This window comes from Harpia harpyja, chromosome 7 (assembly GCF_026419915.1).
Source record: "Harpia harpyja isolate bHarHar1 chromosome 7, bHarHar1 primary haplotype, whole genome shotgun sequence".
NCBI classification, from domain to species: domain Eukaryota; kingdom Metazoa; phylum Chordata; class Aves; order Accipitriformes; family Accipitridae; genus Harpia; species Harpia harpyja.
In genome coordinates this window covers 15,917,229-15,940,922 of record NC_068946.1, presented here as the reverse complement: position 1 = coordinate 15,940,922, position 23,694 = coordinate 15,917,229, and positions in this window count along the sequence as shown.

Here is a 23,694-nt window from a genome sequence, read left to right as displayed (position 1 = left end):
TGATAAGGAGCACTGGGAAAGCAAAGTGGCCGTTTAGAGAAACAATTGAAGACAAAACAGCACATCTGATGCTCTCATTCAAAGCCTCAGATGGTCAATATCTTGGGGAGCTGTTACACAGGGCTGCTGAGCTTCAAGGCTTTTGCACAGCAAAGTCCCTTCAGGTGCCTGTCATTTTAGAAGTCAACAGAGCACTCTTCCAGCAAATTTCATGCTGGGCTTCTCTCAAATAATATAAAACAAAGCCATTTATTTACTCTCAAAAATTATCTGGGATGACATAAGCCTGCCCTCATGAGCAAGAGATAACTGAGGCTTTTCATTCCTTGCATATATCTGGTCATTGAGGTCTTCTCTGAGTTACACTTGAAACTTCACACTTTGGGACAGTTGCTTTTGACATCCTTTAGGACCTGATGCTACCAGCTCAACATGAAACAGCCCATCAAGTACTTAATCTGAAAGCAGGTAAAACAACACTACTGAGAGTCAAAACATGTCTCTGCTGAAGAAAACACAAGTTACGTTTGTCCAAGCCATCCAAGGTTAGACCTAGAAAAACACACTCTTATCACCAACTGTAAAGCTGTATAATTTTAAAATACAACTGATTGCATCCATAGAGAATGACACTCCTTGAGAAAAGGAATTGCTTACTGAGCCTTGCACGGTAAAACCTGAGCTGCTCTTTTCTTCCGCAGCTGAGAGTCCCACCAGCAGCAGTTGTACTTGGCAAAGACAGTCCTCTCCACAAAGCCCTCTGCTTCTCAGAGGAGCAGCAGGGCCATTAAATCTTTCACCTGTACCTCATCACCAGGACACATATTAGCACAAATTGGGGAATGTAAGCACTGATGCTAATCGGTCTTAGCAGTTTGGCTCACACCTGCCTAGATTTTTACCAGGTCAGGAAAGCGGGTAACTTCAGAGCATGAGCCACAACACAGCAAGGAGAGGTTCCAGTGGGGACCCCTGGAAGAGGATCCAGGAAGCAAAATTACCACATTTATAACCTTTTCAGGAGCTTCAGTGGCACACACTTGCCACACAAGTTCAGGAAAATGTTAGACTTATTTCTATCTTCCTTTTCTCCTTCCTGCAAATGATTCCAGGGTTTTCATGTGAGCCTGGTCCACATCAGTGCCATCTTTAAGGACCCTCATTCCTGGGTATTTAGAATGTTTTATTGCACAGCTGAAAAACATGAGAAGAAATAAATTACGAAGCATCTTGAGTGATCATGCACTCCCATGAGGCACTTAAGATACTTACAGGAATAATTTACAATCGCATTATAAAACCCCTTGTCCTTTAAAATGATGCTGATGCTGCAGAAAAATATAAATCAATACTGCAGAGAGCTTTCAAAACTGCTGTTACTTAGGGTTTATGAGCAGGCTATGATGTCCAAGTTAAACGTGGGGGTTGCATGCCTACAAACCAGCTATGTTCTTCCCTTTTGTGGACTTCTGGCTGTCAAATCAAATGCAGAAATAGCTTCAAAAAGGGTTCAGAAGATGTAGGCGCACCCTAAGAACCTGAGAAATTGTGCCTGCTCTTACAGACACAAAGCCATCTGAACTACTGAGGAGAAGGAAAGCTTTAACGCACCGAGAGTTACAGGCTTTTGGTGACACGGAGCTATTGGCAGCTGCCCAACTCATTATGCCCAGCCATCCTTTGAAGGCTATCGTTCTGTGAAACAGAAATCAACACCCCACGCACTGCTACAACCTGAGCCAGGGGGTCGTGACATTCTATCACCGGCAAAGCGAAGAAGGAAGGGATACGTCGGCAGCCCCAGGCACAGCCGCTTCCCCCTTGGTGTGGGATAACACGCAGGTAGGAAGCAAAGTGTTGGTTGATCCTGCAATCCGGAGTGAGGGAGGGGAGCCAGTAACACAATACCTCCAGGTTGCTACCGCAGATCTGAGTAGCATCAGGAAGCCTGGATTGCGGTCCCTCCGGGCTAGCACAAAGGCAGATGCTGCTTATGGGTATTTGCAATAGCCCTGCACAGCCAAGCTGACAACATCAGCCTGGTGTCAGACTGATGACTCTTACAAGCACTGCCTCTACTCAAAAACAGCTTAATACAAGAGCATTACAAGAATAACATGCACCTTTAAGTGAAGCATTTTAATATTGATCAACCCGAGGAATCTGTGTTAGCAATGGATGAAAAAAAAGCTTTAACCACATCTGACAGGATCACTGTTGTCCAAGTCTTTGGATCTCTTTGTTGCCCTATCAAGACACTACTCTGACCTGCTGGGCTCGCACCCCTCAATGCCAGGGGCTGGCTCCAGCCGCTTTTCCTCACTGTCTAAGAAATTATCACAGGAGACTTCATGCAATTAGGCCTCAAAAATGGGGATGGCAGTCCTCCAGGGGAACTAAGCCTGCCTCATGAAAGCTACTTCAGCCTTTGCTTTTGCTGCACAAGGTGGTTTTTTACCCTGAGGATTTATATCAAAGCAAGACACTAGTCAAGACATGGCAAGCCACTTTAGTTTTTACCTCTTTGTAGCTTGTCAAGGTGAATGTCAGTGGAAAAAAAAAATCTCAGAGGTGACCAGGCACAGAGATGGCCATCTAAAGTTACATACCTCAGTACAAGAAAAATAAAAAACCCACCCCTATGTTTTTAGTGAAAGCAGACCTGGTCTCTCTCAGCAACAGGACTCCATTTAGAAATCGGCAACGGGAGTTTAATGAGCTGCACAAAGCCAGCCATCTCACACCTCACCATTTCTCCCCACAGACTGAAAGCTCTCTCAGGATCCACCACCTTTTTACGACCTGGCTGAAAACAGCCCAGCCCAGGGATGCTGCACCTTTCAGTCACCATTTGCATTTTCCTCTTAGCTGGCCTGGTGAAGGAATTTCTTTTTTAAGGCAATGTTTCTCAGGGTAGCTCTAGCGTCTTACGGGAACCGAGGTACATGCTGCAAACTGCTGATCCTGCATGCAAGAAATAACAGGGGGAGGATGTATAGGGATGATATTTGTACTGAATGTATGTTTTTCAAGAGCGTACTTACTTAAAAACCAGCTGTGTAAGCAAAGCAATTAAGGAGAAGTATCTCTGGTGAAGCCCAGCTCTGCAGCACATGGGCTGGAGGTCAGCTCAGGAACAACGCGGATGGTGGACGAGGGAAATTTAAGGCTCTGGATAGCAAGCTCATTTTTCCTGCTCCTTCTGTTCCTGACCCTCCCTGATCTGTGCAATCTCTCAGCTTGCAGAACAAACACAGGGCATCCCCAAAATAAAAAGCCCTACTGAACCCAGGCTGCTGCATCTGGCACGTTCAACCTACCTGGATAGGAACCAGTGTCCCAGCAAGACGTACTGTCTGAATTGAGATGATGCTTCCATTTAAGCAACCACCTCTTACTCGGCCCATGTTGAAATCCCAAGGCTGACAAGACTCGGGAGAGGAGATGTCAGTTCTCACTTTACCACTCTCCTTAGCGTCTTCCTCTGAAAAGCCTAAGGCTTATTACATGGCCAAAACATATCTTGCATTTGCTCTGGTCATGAAAAGCAGCAACAAATTGAGAGATGGAGTAGAATGGAAGCTTTCTAAAAGAATCAGCCTCATAAAGCTTTCAAAAGTTGCAGCTGACATACCCACTGGATAGATCCACACCATTCCTAAAAAAGCACCTGGAAGGCAAACAGTTCCATCTAGATAAAAAACTACGTTGCATTTTGGATGGGCTGGACCCCTACAACATGTATTTTCACAGACAATTTATGCCTACGCAACAGTTGTTCACCTGGAGCATCCATCACGCCCCCAGCTACCCAGGCATCCCAGAAAATGTGGTCCAATCCTCCCTTTTTCCTCCTGGATATGGCATTTATTCTGAACTGAAAACAAAGAAAAGCTAAATATCTATCAGCTTGAATAACTGCAGGGTTTCACTGCAGAGGTTTTATCCAAAACATCTCCTAAACATCTTCACTCAGCAAAAGAGGGCTGAGGTTTTAACTTCTTATTGTGCTTTAAATTTTTATTGCATCTCTGAAATGGAGACACTGTAAAAAAAGCTAGTCTTAATCCATTTCTTCCCTACCTCTGTCTTCAGGAGAAACTACAGAAAGAACTAAAACAAAAATTTACAGATAAAAACCATATTTAGCTTTACACAGAGGTAAAGCTCTTCCATTGGTGGAGAGCTATTTTGACCCAGACGTTTCCCCACCATGGCTAATAAAAAAAAAAAATTGCAAAATTTTCCTTTCATTTTTAGTCTGGATATGAAATGCTAGTGATACAGAGGATATCAACATTTGTAAAATCTCTGTCCTTTCTGGCCCTTGCCAAAAAGCAGAAATTGTCAGAAAAAAAAGAAAGAAAATGAGAAATTGATTCTTGGCTGAACTACAATTAAGTTGTAGCTTTTCCTTACCTTCCAGAGCTTTATTACACAGATTTTATTTGATGAAATCAATTAAACAGGACACTGGAGATAAGTTAGTGAATTAGCTTTGCTTACGCTAATGCTTATCACTTCAGGGTGGGTTTTGCCTGGCAGAGAAGATGGGGAGAAGGTGTGGTATTTAATGTGATTTGTTTAGGCAGGAACGTGCCTCATTACTCCAGGACTGGAAGATGGCTGCAGGGAGGCTTCCACACAGGACAGCCTAGGGCAGAGCTCCTCACGACCATCATCTATGGCATATGGATGCAAGTCCCTGCACAGTCTAGCAGCAGCGCTGCTCATTTGCTAATGTTTTTTTTTCCAAAGTCCACAGTACACAGAAGATTTTTGACATTTTGAACACTGGGAGGGGTGGGGAGATGTCAATGTCTTCTGGAGCTTTTGGTTGTTTTCTTTTTCTTGGCTTGCTGGGCTAACTTTTGGCTGATTATTTGGTTTTACTATTACCAGTTCTAGCTAATGTAATACCAGCACCAGAATACTGCAAAACAGTATGACAGAGGCAAATCTACTTGTGCAAGTAGAGAGCAATTGCTTTCCTCTCTTCTAAAAATAGTTCATCCACCCTAATACAGCATCAAGCACTAGAAAAACAGGACAGATTTTCACAGCTGCTGTTAACCTATCTCATCTTGAGATCCTTGGGAACTAATCACCTCTGGACAGGAGGGAGAGCCTTACAGTACTCATTTGACACTGGACAAATCAAAGGCAAGTCCAAAGGCTTCACCTGATTTCAGAAGGGGACAACTACCTGCAAATGATCCTTGCTGCAAGGCGCACAGTCACATGGAGCTGGACACAAAGCTTAGAAAGCACAACAGCGCTGGCGCCTGAAATGGGTGCCACCTCTGCTTTAAACTTCATTACCCAGAAACTGCTAATAAACTGGAGAGCAGCGCTCTCATACTCCATCCTGCAAAATGCCAAGTACTGTAGTTCTGATCCAGCAAACATACATGTGAAACAGCTTTCTCCTGCCACTGGTGCTGGGTAAAGTGATGGTCACCATGCATAACGTATTGCAGGATGACATTGATGGTGACACTAAGTGCCTCAATTGCTAAATGTATAAGAGGGTCCAGCAATCCGTCCTCAGCTGACTGGGTCCAAGACACAGAATTCTTTTAAAAAGAGATGAAATTCCTCAAGTGTCCTATTGCAAACCAAGTTTTTGGAGGCCTCCTGCACTGCTTGATAAAGCAATACATTTCCAGAAAAAGAAAAAACAAATGAGCAAAGTCAAAACCAAGGTTTTGTTTGCTTTAGAGCAAAGGAACCAACCCCCAGAAGTGAAACCTTATCTTGTGCCTCTAATGGGCTGGATTCCCATCTTCACTTTGCTCCTAGAGTTTCCTCCATCAAGGCTGGCCTCTGGCTGTCTCTAGAGGGTCCTCCTCTGGCCACATGAAAGGCTTCTCACACCCCTCTATGGCAACAGCCTTTAATACAGCCTAAAAGTCAGACCGATGTTTAGATCCCTTCCTGCTAGATCCAAGCTCAGGCTGCTGAGCTTTAAGTCTCAGACACAGAGCCAAAATTTACCGTGAAGAGCTCTGGAAACAGAGGCACTTAGGGTTTTCATAAATGGAGATTTACTTAATTTGAAGCTGAACATCAAATTTCTGCTGTACCTAAAGTAAATACTATCCATTAATGGAGGAAACATGGGATTTTTTTCATAAAAATAAACACACAAGAAATTTAAGAGCTACAGCCCTTAGCTTTCTAAGCATCGTTTTTAATAAATTGTACGTTTACCCATTTTCAGGCTTGGAAACACATTAGACTGCAAAAAAAATTACTGTTCCACAGCTATGCAGCCTTTTTCTCCAGCTTCACAGAAATGATGCTGAGTTCAGACTGCCCAAAGTGAGACACATCAGGGAAGTTCCTATAGCTTGGCACTGCATATGTCCCTGTGCCAAGAGAGCTCACACCTACCCACAGTGTACTGGCGGGGCACGCATAAGCGGATGAACCAGACAGACCAAGCAGGGTGTGGGGAGGAAGCCTGAGAAAGTGGTGGAAATTTAAAAAATAAAAAAAAAAAAAAAAAAAGAAAAGAAAAATCAAAGCATCCTGACTGGGTTCCCAGCTGATATCAAATACCATCACCAGCTGGTTGCTAGTGGATATAGTCCATACGAAAACAAGAGGTCTGGTTTCTGTAATTCACAGCAAGAGGAATGGGCTAAGCCCTATAAATGCAACGACTGAAGCCGTCTTTGGGGAAAGCATTTGCAAGGCAAGCTGACTCTTCTTTCGACACGCCAGGAAGGGACACCTGCTTATCACCAGCACTTCTGCGCTGGCCAAGGACAGCATGTGATGGTGCACAGTGTCAGAGGCTGGTTCTCTGACAGCAGAAAGTAATACAAATCCCAATGGATTGCACCTATCTGCACCCATTTTCAAGTGTTTTAATTTCATTGCACCCACTGCTGCAAATTATTCTTATGTATTTCACCTTCCCAGACTTCCCCACCATCTACAATAGCATTTCTCACACATCCCATCTCCATGATCTTTCTGTTGTCCTGCTCCCCCACCTGTATATATGAATGTCACCTGTAAAATACAACGTCAGTCAGATCTCCCTGACCGGTCTGCACCATACAAAAATTCCTCATGCTAACATTAGACATGCTTGGATTAGCAAGGAAATGAAAACAGGCCACAGGAAAGAAGTGGGCTGGGGGAAAAAGATGGAGATGTAATGCTAAGCAACCATGTCAAGTCACAGCTGGCCACATCTCGTTAGCCTTGTTTGAGGGTTCCTCTTGTCAAAATAGCACCTTTGTAGCAAAGGAAGAATCCTGCATGCTCAGTCCTGCAGCACTTTGGGCTCTTTTGTTGGGCACAGTCTCCTTTAAGGCATCGACAGCCAGCAGCTACATGTCCCATAGTTCCAAGGCTCCACTGCTTTGTACCAGGAGAACCTAGAAACCACCAAAGGCTCAGTCCTGATGCTTTACAAAGTTACTATGCAACTCTGGGAAAGGAGTTCAGATAGGAATTAATGAATTTTGTTTGGTATTAAAAGATTGGAAAGTTCTGATAAAAGTCATGAAAATTCCTGAAAAAAACAAAACAAAACAAACAAAAAACTCAAAACTCGTTTCCAAAACAAGCTTGTTTTCCCCATTGCTAGTTCTAACACAAACACCAGGAAAGATTCAAGCACTGATACAAGCAACTCTTATCCACCTCATAAAAATGGCTGAAAGTGAGAAAACAAGTTCATTTTCTTTTCTTCTAATATCTCCTCAGCCTCCCTTTGTGCTTGAGGATCTCAGGAGACAACACAGAGGTGACCAGAACACCAATAACCCCCCTTTAAGGTTGAGTAAATTGAGGCATTGAACAGTTTCTGTGATTTACCCAAGCAGAACCATAATCCCAACTTATTTGCATGTGAAATACTGTCTCCCAAATTAACCTAGCCAGTTGAAAATACAACTCTATGGGGGGCAGGGGAGAACTGTCATTTAGTATATGTATATTTATATTTCCTAGCTCAAGGGGGTATAAAACTATTTCCAATACTCATTATGCCCATTTCACTAATGTATTTTTAATACCGTGATGTAGTTTAGTATTTTTTCATTGTTAATGCTCTTAATAGCCCATCTCCTCCAAGCACCCCTTCCGAAGAACATGAGCTGCAGGAGCAAAAACCACAACTAGAAGAGCTGGGATCCTGAACACACAGGTTGGGCTGCAACAGTGACTCTGCAGTGGTCAAAAAAAAAAAAAAAAAAAAAAAAATCCGTTTTTGGCTCTTGGCAGGTTAATTAACTGAGAAATGAGGAGGACTTGCATCCCAGGACAGACTATTTGCTCCCCGCCACATAAACTAGATGGGTCTCTTATGTTAGGGGACCTTCTATCAATTGTTCCTAAGCTCTCCATATCTGACCACACTGCCATACTGTAGTCTTCAACGTAATATGGAAAGAAATAAAGTGCTTAAAATAGCTCCACAGATTATAACCCTGGGAGAAGACACTCAAAAAACATTAAAGGTCAGATTTAAATCCACAAATATAAAGAAATGTGCAGTTACAGATGAAACTCCCTCCTTAACAGACTGGACCAAATTCAACCCTGCTACAAACCACCCAGCAGATGAACCTGGCCCAGCCATGGCTCAGATCTCCAGTCATAATGAAAGCTTGTCCATGGTTTGAACCCAGCAACAATTAACCTTGACAGGGGGAGATAAGATTCAAGTTTCAAAGAACAGAGAGTTTATTGGGGTTTTGTGTGCTTTCATGAGGCTTTGATTATTATTTTAATGTGGTTGTTTGTGGTTTAATTTCCTTCCCCCCCACTTAATGGTAACATTGAAAAGATAAAAGCCTAGGCACTAATGGCAGGAGCCAAAGGATGGCTGAAGTCCAACCTACCTCCGCCCCACCGCACTCATCTGATACGCTTCCAGAGAAGGGGGAAATCAGACAAATAGATGCTGTGGATAGTTTAGGACTGACTCGCCTCAGACTTTTTGGAAAAGGGAGAAGAACTCATTAGGCTAAAAGGAAAGCCAAAAGTAGTTATGAGCGTGCTCTTTTAGGGGACTAAAGAAAGAAGCCAACAGATCTTTACATACTTCCCAGCAGGAAGCCTACAGTCATCCATAACACTGCTGATAGCCCTCCATGCTTGGCAAGGTTCCCGCTCAACCATCTGGAGCACATCCATCGAGGTGCAACTTTGAGGAAGGAGACTGAGCGCCTGGCAAAGGTGTTCAGATAGCAGCTGTAAAGAGGGTTTTGGCTCCCAAGCTTCAGCGCAGTTTCACTTGACAGCAACGGAGTACATCTCTTCTGCAGATGGTGCAGCTGCAGATGGCACAGGCAGTCCTAAGCTAACTTTAAGATAACTAGCAGTCACTGCTGACAGCAGCAGCAGAGTTCAGCATGTGCGCTGAAACCCTCTGTCAGGGAGTTGGGCCATTCACCCAGGTGGCTGCTGCACTTTTATCGGTACCAAAGCTAGTTAAAGCCAGTTCACCTTGTGTCTCCAGGAACCACAAAGCCACCGCAGCTCCTGCATCATAGAAGAATACCTGCATCACTTCTGTTCTCACCAGCTGACGTTTTGATCTTGCTGATGTCTTCAGCAGAGCTCCATCCAACTGAGGGCCAGGAGTTTGCTCTGCACCTCTGTCTTTCCTTTGAAGGTAACAGCGATATTCACCCCTTGAGGGCTGTTAATGAGAGCATGTTCTCTAGTTAGGTGGAAGTACAGCTCTGAAGCCTCTACCAGAGCTTTTCCAGACAATGCAGCCACAGGAGGTCTTTAAATAAGAGGAAAGTATCAAAAGATGGGGAGTGACCTGGTCAAATCAGCTGGGGAAGAAGATGTAGGGGGGAGGTGGGAGAGAGCAAGTGCGCTGGAAGCATTGCAGTTTTCTTCACATGTCCATTGGACAGCAAATAGCAGTGGCATAAGAGTTCACAAGTGCTCTCAATATTGGCAAATATCACATAGAAGGGCTTGCCATCTACGCTGCCAGAAAATGTGGCATCAGCATAAGAGAAAAGCAAACTACAATGTAATATAATGCATATCCATATGCTATTTATAGCCTCTCCCGGCACACATACAAACAAACTTGTGTCCCCACAGTATTTTCTTGGCTACACTTACAACCCCTGCTTTGCATTCACACAGCATGAACTGAAATCAATAATTAAGTTGAACACAAAGACTTTGCTTCTCTTATCCTAAAGTTAACTCAGAGGACACCTTGCTGGAGGTGAGGGGAGCAGGGGGGAGGAAAAAAAAAAAAATGTAGAGGAATGAGAAAGGCACAAGTTTTTTGCCACACCACCACCACTAGAGCACGTAACAGCCACCCACTGCAGTAACGAAAAGATAGCCTAGGTTGAGCTGTTGCTCCCCAGCACACATCTCCACCTTACGATGAAGCTGCCATGCAGCTTTGCTGCCACATCCTCCCTTCCAGCCCACTCCCATACCTCCCCCCCATGGAAACCCTCAAAGATGCAACCTGCCCACCTTCAAGTAAGGCTTAGTCCTCTCTTACCCACAGCAGCTCCTCAAGACTTTTTCCTGTACTTTTAGGTATTTTATTCTTTGTTGGCACACTCGGTTCTCTCCTTAAAACTCCCACAGCTCTCCAGCCTCATGCTAGGAGCCACCACTTACTCTGTGGTGACGACATTTGGCCAGAACCTGGGAAGCTCTTTTTCCAAGGGCTGTATAGAACCCAGGACTGCAACATGGCTTTTAAAGCATATTGCTTTCACTGAGACCACTAGCCAAAGTTAAAGCAGAGACTGTTTTCTAAATAGCAAATCCTACAAGGATCTGCTACTACAACTTAAATCACCTGGAAGAGGAGATTGGGGGGATGAGGAGGGCAAGACCCAGGGATACACCTGGCCAAGCCCTACAGAAAAGATGCACCTACAGGCAGAACTCAGCCTCCTCTCAGAGCCTGAAATGGCACCAAACCCACAGCTAAATCATGTCTTATTTCAGATTTTCAGCCACCGGATCAAAGAACAAAGGTACAAGGACACAGTAATAATCTGCAGTCTGACCTGCCCGAGATTTTTTGAACTACCCTGGAAAGCTACTGCAAGGGCTTTAGGAAAAAAACAAACCCTCCCAATATAACACAGAAGAGCCACGTTCTAATATTGTGTGCATCATGGTCTGGCTTGTAGCAGGTCACCAACCTTGGACAAAAACTGGTTAGAGTGGGAAAGTCTTTCTAGTGGCCCAGGAGCCTCTAAAAAGGGAAAAAATTGGGCATCACCCCTCAAGAAAAACAAGACACACTAACAAACTGACTGCACGCAGCTCCCAAGACATAAAGGAGCCATGGGCAGACTTGATTTTTATGAAGAAATCGGTAATGGTTTAGCGCAGACCTAAAGAAATAGTTCCTGGGGCCAAACCACTAAACCAGGCCTACTTAAATATACCACAGCTTGTGAAACCTTGCAGAACAGCGCTCAGACCTGCTGCTGAGCATGGGATGATTCAGCCTCTGCCACATCCTCCCCTTCACAGCTTTAAAGTGCCATCCGAGCACAGCTTTTTTCCTGCTGCTTGATGCTTTCAGATCCTTGACCTGGTAACAATATCACATCTGCTAGCTATTATCAGAGAAGGATAAAGGCTTTCCCTCCTTGCTTCTCCCCATATGCAAGCCAGTGTGAACCCAGTGCAGCATGGTGTTGTGTCTGTGAGAGCTGAAAGCTGTCAGGCTATAATTCAAACAAATCAGATCTAATCACCCTTATCAGAAGGTCGATAAAATCAGTAAAATTGAGAAGCTACAAAAACACAAGCCGAGGAGGTATTTCGTGATGGGCACAGAAAGCCAACACCTCTGAAGAGCTGTTTTCCCGTAGAGATCCCACCCCACAGAGGACAGTGGGGCATTGCTGAAGATCAGTGTCTGTGCAGGTTCTCTGCCATCTTTGGAGACCTAAAAAACGTTATTTCCCAAACTCTGCTGCTGGAAGAGGGGTAGGAGGCACGGAGAGCTGTATTCCAGAATCCCCTGTGGCTCCCAAATTTTGGACAAAGTAGTCAAAAAACCACTACAGATAGATGGACACCACACTGGCCAGATGCTTCATAGGTGCGATGATGTCCAAAAAAACCATGGAGACAGACCCAGGTGCCATGGAGGTGACCGCAAGTCTTATTTTGTTCACACACCTCCCCAGCCCTGAGCTGGACCCTGGCACAAGCACATGCTAGAGATGAGGGTTTTCTGAGACCGGGACCCCACTTTAGAGGACAATACAGTCCTGGATGTTCGGAGAAGCGCAGTGGGGCTGTAAGCATCAATCCTGTATCTGCATGTAGCAGTATCCCACAGCTAGTTCTCCTTTGCCTGGTCAGCAAGCCATTGCCAGCCCCGATCCTGAATCAGCCAGCTCAGTGGCACCATACCATAATGGGAACAGTCCTTGGCAGGTTTCCTGCCTCAGGCTGCTCGTACTTTCTGAACCAGGGTTGCAGTGAGATTTTTCTGGCTAAGGCCAGCTCCAGAGGAACCACCTGGAGTCCTTGGCCAGCTAAAGGAGAACCTCTGCCCTCATATGACTCACCTTCCCATTGCAGAAGAGCCTGAGAAGCATTTAGGGGAAGAGCATTTTACAGGATGAGGAGTATACGAGTACGCAGATGGACAGGGAACTTCCTGAAACACACCCCATAACTGTCTGTTAGTCACGACGGCCGCCGAGCCCTGACCTCCCTCCAGCGAGCGTGACGCAAAACAAAGCTCCACTTACTGATTTCAACACTGGCAGCAAATGTCACGCAGCGACGGAAAAATAAGGGTTGGAAAAGACCTTGGGAGGTCACCTAGTCCAGCTCTGTGCCCTGTGGAAGAGTCAGCGCTGTATTATCCCCATCAGGCACACGTCTAACCTATTCTGAAAGGCCTCTGATGATAAAAGCAACATATTCTACACTTTTGCTATTTATATCATGATTTTAAGCACTACTTGAAGAATGGAGGGCACAGAGGGGAATAGCTGCATAATAGCAGAACATTGCATTACAGAAATGTTGCAGGACTGGGGAGGGCAGGAAGCTGCTGAATACATAAGCATACCTTAGCCATACATCAGTGCAAAATGTAAGGATGGGACCACCAGCAAGGTAACAAGGGCATGAGAGTGGAGTGCCCCAACCAATCTGGCCAGACCACCTGGCAGAACTGTGACATCTGGCAGAGCCAGAGAGGACTGAACCCTCCTTCACTGTGCAACGTGCAGGTACAGACCTCAGTGCTGGATCCGGCCACCGCTACCTCCCACAGAGGTTGGTCTGACATTTTTCTCAGGGATTAAAAAAATACAGATAAATAAAAAATAAAGCTGAGTTCTCAGCTGCACAGGAGAGGGTGTCTCAGCAAGATGAGGGTCTAGGCGTATTTACACAAACACGCAGACTGTTGAAAAGAACAGTGGAAATGTTTTGCACAAAATCCCATTAGCAAATAACGGGATTTCTGGGAGCACCATCTGTGCACCACATTGAACACTCACCCCAGAGCACGGAGACTAAAGCACGTTGCATATAGAAACACAGACAAAAGAATATACAATAATACACAAAGGCAGGGAGAGCACATATAGGACGGGAACGAAGCCAGAAGAGACGTTTTGCTTCCCATCCTCACAATACCCAAAATCCCATTCCCTTCACAGCCTCCCCGCAGTGGTTCCTGAGGCATCTCACGTCCCTTCTGTGCCTACTGTGAGGCCCCCGTGATGTTGCCACAGAAGGGGAAAAAAAGCTTTGTCATGAATGAGAATCAGCTGGCAAACCAAAACCATTCAGTGTGAGGTGAGACAGATGTCTAGTATTAGAAATACATTTTTCTTCACATGTTTTCTAAGGAGGTCTCCTAGATTTCTAAGCCAAGATGTTACCTGGAAAAGGCTGTATCTCATCTGTGAGCTTCTTCAGCTCCATCTCAGCAGAAAGGGCCCTGGGAAATGTCCAGGAGTAGCCACACCGGGGTAACTCTGAAACAAAGCAGGAGAGGATTTGGTGTGAGGGGGTTTTGGAAAGCAAAACAAACCCAACTTTGCAAATGAGCAGCTTGAAAGAGCCATCTTCAGTGACTCTCCAGCACCCCTTCTCCTCCACGTTTCCAAATGTCTCCCTCTTTGTCCGCCCTCCCAAGGGCTCTTCAACAGCATCCTCCAAACCAGCTATTACAGCAATTACTGCAATTAATTGATTTGCATATCCCCAAAGCCCCATCATTAGTGCAACACAGCCAAGTGTGTTAGTGTTTAATAATATCAATCAACAATTATTCATAACATCCCACCCCGACAGACCTAAATATAGAGACAAGCATTCATGCGAAAACAAAAAGGAGGAAAAAAAAAAAAACAGCAGCTAAACAAAAGAATTAATTTAGAGCAGAATTAGGATCATAGAAACAGGACAGAAAAGAGACAAGGTCAGACGTCTCGCTCCCAGCTCATGTGCGACTCTCCTAACCTGCCTACTCTCAGTTACTTAGCTAGCTGCAACTAAATAAAGTTATTTTCTCTTGTGGTAAATAGCCAGCAAGCCACAACGAGCATATACACAGTGCAGTAGAAACAAAAAGAGACAACTTTCACAGCCTGCTGGCCCCGGTTCAGAAAAGCACTTCAGCAAAAGCTCGAGAGGGTCTCCATTCAGGACAACACTTAAGCACATGCTGAAATTTAAGTACTTAAATCCTGCTCCTTCTCAGGCCAGGCACTAGTAAAAGGAAAGGCTGCTATCCAGTTTTCCAGGCATTTTTAAGCAATACAAGCTGCACCTCTTAGGTGCTCTTACGCTCTTCGCTAACCTCTGGATTTGGAGCCAAAGCCTGTTTGCTTAACGTATGAGCCCTTCAGGACACAAGCGGTGCTTTCATGCTGGGACAGGAGAGCACCTCACACCAACACTGGAGCTCAGAGGTACTGTCCACGTGGAAATAGCATACAATACCACAAGCCAATGGGAAAACTAGCATCAAGGCTGCTCTTTATCAGTGCATTTTAAACAGTCCAAGACTAAACTAAGGCTTTAATTAAACCTGGGACCTTGCTCATGAGACAGGCAATTCAGTGATGGAGCCACATCTAACCAAGCCGTAGCTCAAAAGAGCCAGAAACCCATGCTACTGATAGAAACCTGCCGCATTTCACACATCAAGAGGGAGACACGACCACCTCAGCCTGGTCTCCCTTCTCTGTGATGCAACACCCAAAATTTATGCATTTGCCATTTCTTGTGGTCCCCTGTCCTCTTGTTATGGGACCTCCTACCCATCAGTGCAGGAATGAGATGGTCCACAGCCTGTCCACACACTACACATGCCCAGGACCAAGGTACTGTGGGAGGGTGAAGACCTGGACAAGGAGCCTTGCCAGAAGGTACGTTTCCCAGCTGCAGCCACACAAGGAGATGTGGGGCCAGTATGAGACCATCACCACTGACGTGATTCCACATGCACATGAGGATATCAGAGAGGTGACAGATCTTCACCATTCAGTGTGTTTCGCATGGCTTGGATCTGCCCATATCCCCTATATGCTGCTTCATCGCTCACACCAGTGAGGGTCTCCATCACCACCTTCAACAGCAGGAGGAGGTCTCTGCAAGAGCCCAGTGTCAGACTACGTTAACATAATTCAAAGATACATTAATGCACACACTGATCAAGCAAAGAGAATGGCATCTTGTGCTGAAACATCCGCCAAGCAAAATTCAGGTGTTCAGCTCCTCTACTGATGTAAACTGATGCGAGTATGGTGGGCACCAAAGGCAACGAGTTAGTTTGCACCGCTGGAGGAGCTAGCATGAACATGGTGATACAAAGCCACAGGCTTGCTGCAAGTCACAGCTTTTCACCAAGCTGGTGGAGTCCCGCTCTGACAACATATTTATTAAAGAAATTAGGCCAGGAGGGGCTTAATAGGTGCTTCCCGCTCTCACTGATGCGGCCGGATAGCTGGTAGGGCAGCAATGTCTTCAGCCTCCATCACTCACTAGATCCCGACCATCCGGCAGCACCCCAGGCTGTAGGCTTCAAAGCCACCTTGATCTTCCTTCATCCTCACCTGATGCATCCCAAACTCCCGCAGACAGCTCTGCCAGCACAACCATGGGGCAGCAAACAGTCCAGGTATCGCAGAGGGTGGCAGGAAGGAAGGACCTGCCTGTCAAGAGAAACATCCCCGCTAGTGTGGGCACAGGCAAGGAGCAGCTTTGCCCTCGCATCTTGCCATCAGGCACTGAGACAAGCTTTCCAGCACGTTTCCCTCTGCTTTGGCTCCGTTGATCCCATAGCTGCACTAGAGCTACATCCCAACACTGTAAATCACACCAGCTTGAGAAGGAGGACACCCTGATTCCCAGCTCAGCACCCAGGGCTCATGCTAAAAGCAACCACCAGCTACCAATTGCAGACGAAACAAAGCTTTTTTTTACACTGCCCACAGTCTGGACCCCTAACTGGAGACTCATCCAGCGTGAAACCCCCTATTCCCATTTCTTTCACACCCCTCCCTGCCTCCATTGGTGCTGATGCTGAGGGAGATATTGTGCATTAATAGGCACAATAGGAAGGAAAAAAAATACAATGTCTTGTCAGCAGCATTCTACATAGAAAAAGAAATAAGTAAGGTTTTAAAGCCCCCTTGCCTTTTGTTGGCCTTCCAACTTCCCCCACCGCCTGTAAGCACACACAACGTGCCAGGAGGCGTGCCCAAGAAATGAACTGCCGAAAGCATGAGCAGGAAGCAAGGCAAACTATGATTGCAGTAAACCACTTCAAAAAGGCTTCAGTTTTGCTCAGAATTGCTTGAAAGGAAACATGTCGCTCACGGATGTTCATCCTTCGTCTCCTGCCTGTATTAAAAAAAATACTGGTCTGGTCATCTCCGTTTTTCTTGGGGAAAAAGGGTTTCTGGAAGGTAGGGTCTAAAAGCAAAACATAAATAGGAAATATAAACACTTCCTTAAAACCATATTTGGCTTCTCTGAGAAAATACCTAGCAGCTTTCACTGCCTCCCAAGAGCAACTGACAGATTTTAGGGGAAAGCTAAGACTTGGTGGCCACAATGCTGTTTTGCAGAATAACGTGGAAGGGAAAATCCAAACCAACTAAGTGCACAACACTGAAGACCTAGAGAGAGGTTTGCCGGAGGCAAACATCTCCTAACTGCTGTAATTACCGTGAAAGGTCATCAAGGACACCTCCCTGTGCAAGCTAGAAAAAGTCATGTAAGCATTTCATGTGGTTAGTGCAACTTTTTTTAGTAAATGTAGCAAAGCTCTGACATTGAGCCATATGAGATGATATCAGCAAACAGGCATTTTTCTCAGAAAGCACATGCATAAGAAAGCTGAGGACATTAAGCCCATTCCAACTCCTTGCTATCTTGCTCTTGAACACAGCCATTAAAAAGAAAGTTCAAGCGAAATGCTGGGTAAAAAGGAAGGGCTGCACACACAGGACTTCGCATTGACAGAGCCACATCCTGAAATGAGTACAAAAGCGTTCAGTCTGCAAATATAATTGAATTTAAGAGCCAAATTCCTCCCAGGTGTTGGCTGTTGAGAGGTTATCGTGTCCCACCCCCAGACCAGGAGGGTCCCCATGCATCCCGTGCTCCAGCAAAGGTCAGCTCACGCCAGCTCTCTTGCCCGCGGTGCCTATGGGGTGGCACCCTACCACAGCCAGATAACGACACGCATGCTACATGCCACTTGCTCCACAGTCAGGGACAGCATGTGCTCCTCTTGCATGTGGATGTTGACACACGCCAACATGCTGCTCTGCTTTTTTTGTGTGTGGCTTAATTAAAGGCAGATACAAAGGGCTGTTTGTACAAATGTTTATCTTTAGGTGCTTCCCTCCCTAGGACCCCACTCGCAGGCTGGGGACCAACAAGTGACAGCAGGCGGACAGGCCCCCTCCCCAACAACCTACGGGTCCCTCCACAGCTTCATCCCACAGACGGAGCAGTATCCTCTCTCCTAGGACACCCCTAACAGCCCAGAGAGTGCAGGAGGACATGTGGGATGCTCCCAGCAAGGAGTCCTTCAAACCCTGCCCTCCACTCTGTACAACATCTGGGGCTGCCAAGGGGCTGGCCATATCTGTTCAAGCAGGATGAAGCCACGGCACGCAGGTCTGGCCACCTGATTTCACCTGTCTCAGACAAAATTATTATTTTGGAGCTGGACTGCCTTCTTTACAGTCCCAGATCTCATTTTCAGTAGCAGGGGGAGACAGCCTTTGACCCATTAAGTGCCTTTGTAAAGGACTCACTGTTGGCATCCGACCCTCTCGGCAAGACAAATACACAGCAATTTAGGTTGGAAGGGACCTTCGGAGGCCATCTGGTCCAATCCCCTGCTCAAAGCAGCAGTAAATAAATCACAGCATATCTCCTCTGTTCATGTAGCCAAGGCACAGGTGGGGGACTCATGAGGAGCAAGGAAGTATGCAAGAGACCTCAACACAAGGAAAATCTCTCCTGCTCTGAACACCACCATGGAAAACAAGACTCCTATCTGAGAAGAGGCTGCTAAACCACATGTTGCCTTGACTGACCACCTCAACTCTCTGACCTCTTGCTCCAGAGCCTGGGAGTGTCTCCTCTCCCCAAAGAGACCTCTCCAAAAAGCAGGTTTTAGCCCTGAAGTCCCAACCAAAGAAATACTCAGGTGTGTAAAAGGTGCATTTCTGACCTGTACCTGCAGAAATGAGTGTACTTAGTGCCTTTGGTCTAACCTTTACCCCTTTCTTCCAAGAGCTAGTGGCATTATTGTGTACCTTATAAAGCAGTCCTGTCCCAGCGAGGGTCTACCTGACTTAATCTACCCTACGTGGCCAACCTGGGAAGAGCTGTTACTGCAGTCTCAGAGGTATTACACCACCATACAGTAGTGTCAGATAAAGAAAATGCTGCAAAGCCTCTGTTTAACTGAGCAAATTGACCTGTTTCATGCTTTGATCTTGATGCAGGAAGCAGAAAAGCCCCTTCTACCCTTCTCCAACTCAGACAAAGTGTTTCCCTGTGCTCGCTCCCAGCTACAACCCCGCAATAGTTATGAGCTGTTTCTTCTCTGGCCTTTTTATTTCATCTCATCATACCAAAAGCAGAGACAGGCCTGGAAACTAAATTGCAGCCACCAGTTTCATTCATAAATTTGGCTGCATCCTTGCACAGTGAACTATTGTTGTTATTTCTCACTGTTTACCACCTCAAAGCCAGGGAGTATTGTTTTTATTGCTATTGTGAGAACAAGAGCAAGAGAAAAAAAATAATCTTAAGCTTCCCTTCCCCTCCCAATCAAATATAATGGAGAAAAAGAAAAAAAATGGGGCGGATGTCAGATCCTCAAGGATTTTTTTTTTTTTTGCTATCTACAGGAGCTCAGCCTGGTGCTGCAGGTTTCTGAGTCTGAATTTTATCAATGGGCTGCATTGGGTGCATTTGAAAGGACAGCAGGTGTTCGAACAATGAACCCAGGCTGCCTCTACATCTGGGCTACAAAAGCCATCATGGTGTTTACAAGAAACAGGATAATCAAGAAAACATCCTGCCACAGGCACCTAAAAAACTACAGTCCCTTGTTATTCATTTTTCTCTCACACTGCACTGTTTATTTATAGCGCAAGAAGTTGAACCGGGAGGAGGAAAAAAAAAAAAAGACGTTTCACACTCATTTCCACGCAGAAGTGACGCACGTGCAACGTGGAAGGGATGGACAACCAAGCACTTGGCTCGTATTGTTCCTTTAGCTCTGGGTGGGACATTATTAACCCTTGAGCTCTTGCTGTAACTAATTAATTAGCTGGGCATAAGTTGTTGGTTTTGCTTCATTCATGCAACCGCACCAGTTGAACCTAACTCATTCCGGGACACTCCAGATGGAAACTGAGTCCCCGCATACTGGATATAATGTCCCTAGAGCCTAAACACAAAGAGATGGGCAATTACGGGGCAGGGATCATGGAAACTGCTCATCCATCTTAGCCTTCAGTGCTTAAGGTTGGATCCCGATGGCCAGCACAGTAAGACAGGCTCTTCCAGAGCTCAGAGTAGGCATAGAGGGTCCTCTCCCCAGATACCCTCTGGAGGAACCTCTTTCCCTCCACAGCCAGCACTGGCTGCCCAGCCTTCGGGGTCAGAAAAAGTGAATACACAATGCATCAAGCATGTCTGCAGAACTGAAGGTTGCCACCAAATTTCAGCTGATGATGGCTTGTGGCTCCCTACAAAATCACTGTATTTTGGGGTTACTTTCTACTGATATTTCGTTCTGCTTTCCTTTAACTTTTCAGCACAAAGCAGGATGCATCCAATTTTGTAAGAGGCGTTTTGGTTTTGTTTTTTTTTTTTAAATCAAATTAGTTTTCATTGAAGGTGCGCTAAAATGGAACCTCTAGAACATTTTTCACCATCCTCAAGAACAACTTGGGAAGCTCCAAGGTATCTCCAAGTCTTCCAGACTACTGTTTCATGACTCAGCTCATCCTTGTGTCCAGCAAAATTAACTATTCCCTCCCCTCATTATCCTCCCTTCCCTGCTTTAACAGTTTTGCTTCTGGAAGCCTCCAAAACACACCAGCTAGAGCCCCTGCACAGAAACGTGGGGAAATGAGAGCTGAGCTGCTCAGCCTCTCAAGGAGTTTGACTTCCTCGCTTTTGAGTTGAATCAAAGAGGATTAATTCAACAGGTGCTTTACTGGAGAGTGAGAGGGAAAACAAAGCAAAACACAATGAAACAACAGCCTACATGCACGAAAAGCAGATGAATTCCTCCTCTTCTGGGCAATGAACTGCTAAAGCAGATGGCTAACATTCCCTTCTCCTTTAGACCCAAGTCACTCTCTGTTGCTGGCTTTAAAGACATGAAGTCCCAGAGCTCAAACACTCCCCTTCAATCAGACAGTGGGTCTGGAAGGAGATCTTCCTGATCCAGACTTGAACCCTGAAGGGTTGAGCTGCCTCCCCTGCCCCTTACTCATGGTCTTCTCTACCCTGGTCATCCTCAGAAACACCACCTCCCCAGCTGGAGAGCAAAGGACTTTCCAACAGCCTCTCCGTCTCATGCATTGGCTAGGACAGCTGAAGCCAAGCCTGCTGCCCCATAAAATTCACCGCAACATCTCACAGCTATTTTTTTCCACGAACAGAAAGACAATCAACCAGTGTACATATAAACTGACCACATCAGAGACCAGCATCTTCGTCCCCCTCCTGCCATAGAAAGCAAGCAGCACTTTGCTGTTCTGAGTTCTCATCAGTCCAGGGCTCCCCAGCAGGCTGGTCCCACCAAACCTCCTACCCGTTTACCATGGCATGAGACATGGGGGCTCAGATCAGCTAAAATCCCACTGCAACTGAAAGGAGCAGATAGCGGCTTGTATTGTGTAGCATTTTCTCCTCATTTGCTTAAAAATGTGAGAATTTTTGAAGTTTTCAGTGATTAATGTGCATGCATAGCCAGTATTAACAGCCAAGCTTTTTGTCATTTTTCCATCAAAATTATAAGAGAAGCTTATACAATATTTTACATTGCTGACTAGGGAGCCTATAAAGTCAGTAAATGTTTAGAGGATCTGTATATCTTAAAAGAAATTAAATAGGTCTGTCCAGAAGTGCCATTTCACATGCGATATTGAATACATCTTCACATTACATAACCAAAAGAAATGCTACTTATTTCCAATATTTGTTTTGCAGAATAATATAAAGCGATCTTTGCCCTCCTAACTGACTAAAGCTTGATGCTGTTTAAGTTAATTCATTAAAAATTTGCTAGCTGAAGCCAAATATTCAAGCCAACCAGTTTTCTACAACCTCTGCTAACAAATTACTTGGATAATTACCAGAAGCTTGAGTCTGATCCCTTTTTCTATTTCTTTCTCACCAAAAAAACCATCTGGTGCATGTTAATTGTCAATCTGTATCGACTGCAAGATTTATGCTGGTAGGAATCTCTAAGAACAGCATCCTAAATAATTAAATAGCCAAACGCCAATGAACAATTATCAATACAGAATAAAATCAATACACTACCTGATGTTTCCTAGATAGAGAGCTGACACTACTTGAACCAGCTTGTTTTGAAAGCTTTAATTTTATTGAACAACATCATTTCAGGAGAGATGATTTGGGGTTTTACTTTTTAACAAAGAGAGAAGTAGAGTGTGGCATGGCATTTAATATCTGGCTGAGATTTAAAACGCACACTCCTTATGAAGTATGACATTTTATACCTGAAACCACAGGAACATTTCCCACATTTAAGTGATAGAGGGAAAATTCTTCAAATTAGATTTGAACTTTATACCTTCTAATTCTGCTCCAATCCTCCTCCTCCATGTACCACGCTCAGGCCTGATGAACATGCTGGCGCTATATCAAAGTCTAATAGACCTGACTGCCGACAAATCCCCTTCACTCAGCCTTGAAGTTAGCAGCAAACCTCCTGTAGATCTAGTAGTTAATGTTAACTGGCAAAATAGCTCAGCAACTGATCGCAAGGCTAAATGAACTGGTCAGCGCAGCTCAGCTAGCAGAGCCATCCCTCCTGGGTGTCAGCGTGAGCTGGAAGCTGGCACTGAAGCCACGAGGCAGACCTAAATCCCCAAGCTTGCAGCAAAGAACCACCCAGAGTTCCTTCACACACTTTAATCCAAGCCTAAAGGAAAACCAAACACCCACCTGCAAGGAAACTCAGAGCAACATCTCCCCAGGCTTGCCTGTCAGAGGTCCTACTTCTCAGTTTCCTGGACTCACAGGTCTGCTGTGCAACTCAGTTGCAACCAGGTCCCCATTGGGGAACAGCTGCCCTGCTGTAAGTGCTGTCACAGCCACTGTCCCTTGCAGAAGAGCTCCTCTGTTGAGCCCTCCAGGATGAGAGGCACACTGGCCCTCTGGGGTAGGGCTACGGAGCAAGGTGGTTTTTCAGTGTGAGACATCCAGCAAAAGCCACCCTCCTGGCATTTCTTCACAACCCCCACTTCATGCAGCTCATTAGCAGCATGCAAACAGGCCCCTTCAGTGACGCCTCATGTCAGCAAGAGACACCTTGTAGAGCACATCACATCCTACACTCCAGGGAGATGCAGCACAGATATCTCACACCTGTCCCCATGGCCAACAAGCAACAGGATCTTTGGCTCCCAAGCAGTGGCCCAAAGCCTCAGCTCATCCATTCTGCCCGATGGAGAAAGCCCTGACCCACAGCCTCTCCCTTTGCATGCTCTTTGGGCCAGCAACACACACAAAAAAAAAAACCACTCCACCTTCCATCCTGTGCCTTGAGGGACAATCCAGACCTTTGTAAGTGCTTTGAAATATGAGTTGCAAGGGCAGAACATTTTTCCTATTATGTTCCTTGCTTTACTTAAGCCCTTACTCAATAAGAGACAGGTACGCTAAATTCTTTGCCAGGGACCTGTGTTTAGGGGAACAAGGTCCTCCAGTTTTATACGTTATCCTCTTGTAAGCTCACTAATTGCCTCTTCAGCTCATAATAAAAAACTTTTTTGAGAAATGATGGCACCTAGTTTCCAAGGCAGCAGAACTTTTAAGCTCGTGTTTGCAAGAGCCTAAGGAATTACAGATGCCAAAAGGAACACGCTGTATAAAACCCATCACCTATTCCTACTGGATAGATTAAATAACACAGTTTTATCTTTTAATGCAACATGA